Source organism: Marmota flaviventris, chromosome 8, assembly GCF_047511675.1.
Source record: "Marmota flaviventris isolate mMarFla1 chromosome 8, mMarFla1.hap1, whole genome shotgun sequence".
NCBI lineage: Eukaryota > Metazoa > Chordata > Mammalia > Rodentia > Sciuridae > Marmota > Marmota flaviventris.
In genome coordinates this window covers 35,090,174-35,092,137 of record NC_092505.1, presented here as the reverse complement: position 1 = coordinate 35,092,137, position 1,964 = coordinate 35,090,174, and the positions used below count along the sequence as shown (strand labels likewise).

Below are 1,964 nucleotides of genomic sequence, written 5' to 3'. Positions count from 1 at the left end.
ATTAGTGATTTATACACCACCATTATAGTATTATTCTGATTTGAAACATGTACTTACTTTTACCAGGGAAGTTTATATTCTTGTATGCTTTCATGTTACTAACTACTGTCCTTTCATTTCAACCTGAAGAATCCCACTTAGCATTTGAAGACAGGAATACTGGTGAAATCCCTTAGCTTTCGATTTTTGGAAGTCTATACTCTATTTCTAAAGGACAACTTTTCTTGGTAAAATATTCTGATTGAAAGTTGTTTTCTTTCTGTACTTAGAATGAAACCTTTAAGATTTCTGCAGAGAAATATCTTGCTACCGTTTTGTGAAACTCCTTTATATTTGATTTGTATCTTTTCTCCTGATACTTTCAAGCTTCTTTTTGTCTTTGATAATTGACATCAGAGAATGTGTTATGATTTAGATATTAGATGTCTCCCAAAAGCTCATGTGTAAGACAATACAACAATATTTAGAGTGAAATGATTATGTGATTATATGATTAACTGAGTGGGCACTGAGGGCAAGTAAGGCGTGGCTGGAGGATGTGGGCATTGGGGGCATGCCATTTAAATTATAGATGGACAGTTAATTTTTTAAAATTTTTCTTAGTTGTTTTAGTTGTTGATGGACAAAATACCATTATTTTATTTATTCAAAAAATATGAAATGCTTCCTGAATTTGCGTACATCCTTGCATAGGGGCCATGCTAATCTTCTCTGTATCATCCCAAATTTAGTATATGTGCTGCTGAAGCAAGCACTGGGTGATATATTTTGTATCTGGCAAGTGGAGTCTCTTTCTCTGTTTCATGCTGTCCATATCTGAATCTGCCTTTCTTCACCATATTCTTCTACCATGATGTTCTGACTCACCTCAGGCACCAAGGAATGGAGTTATGGTCTAAGGGCTAAGAGCTGTGAGTCTGTGAGCCCTCAAGTAAACTTTTTCTCTTCTAAAATTGTTCTTGTCATGTCTTTTGGTCACAGCAGTGAAAAATCTGTCTAAAACACTATGTCTTGGTATAATCTTGTTTGGATTGAATTTGATTGTTACCTTTGTTCTTTATTTACCTGGATTTTTCTTTCTCCATATACAAAAATGTTTTTGCTATTATTTCTTTGAATAGGCTTTTTGGCTCTTTGACCCTTGAACTCATATAGTTTGAAAATATGCTGGTTTTGATATTGTCCAATTTTTGCACTTTTTTCTTTCTTATTCTCATTTTTTTTAATTCTCATTCAACTGTATAGTTTCAGATAACTTGTCTTTGAGTTCATAAATTTCTTATTCTATTTGATCATTTCTGTTATTTATATACTGTATTGAATTTTTATTTCCTTCATTTTATTTTTCAGATTCACAATTTATTTTTATAATTCAATCTCTTTGTTAATTTTCTAGTTTATTTTTTCCATTTCAAATCATTTTTATTGAACAGAAGCACACTGAGATTTCTTAATACAATTATTTCAAATTCTTTAGTAGTTTGTTTGTCTCCATTTTGGGGGGTTCTGTACTAGAACAATATTATGTTCTTTTGCTGGTACTCTTACTCCTTTTTTTAATGTTTCTTTTACATTGATGTCTGCACATTTAGTGCAGTCACCTTTTTGAGACTATAAGGATACAAATTATAGTAGTTCTAGGGCAGGTCAGGTTCTAGATCTCTATGGTAGTTGAACTAATGTCAGTATCATGGCTGTTCATACCAAGGGTTTATCTCCAAGGCTATGAATGTGAAATAGCTTTCCATGGCCAGTGTCTGAGAAGTGGTGAGGACCTGGGTCTGAGGTGAGAGAATTTGATAGGCTCTGGGGTTAGGAAATAATTAAAATTGGAGAAATGGTAACCTTTTATCCCCCAGAATTGTTCTAGAGTGTCAGCTCTTGAATGGGGAATTGGCATGGGACCACTTTTCCCTATTCAAATTCACAAGCAAGAATTTCCAATGTTTACCTCAATAGAAAAA

The 1,964-nt window shown here is 33.2% G+C and overlaps 1 non-coding gene across 1 annotated transcript; it reads right to left on the bottom strand.

The window, feature by feature from the left end:
* Positions 1–649: 649 nt before the first annotated feature.
* LOC114087834 (U6 spliceosomal RNA) lies at positions 650–755 on the bottom strand. The gene has a single exon (XR_003581896.1). It is a non-coding gene; the product is annotated as a U6 spliceosomal RNA (small nuclear RNA).
* Positions 756–1,964: the final 1,209 nt, after the last annotated feature.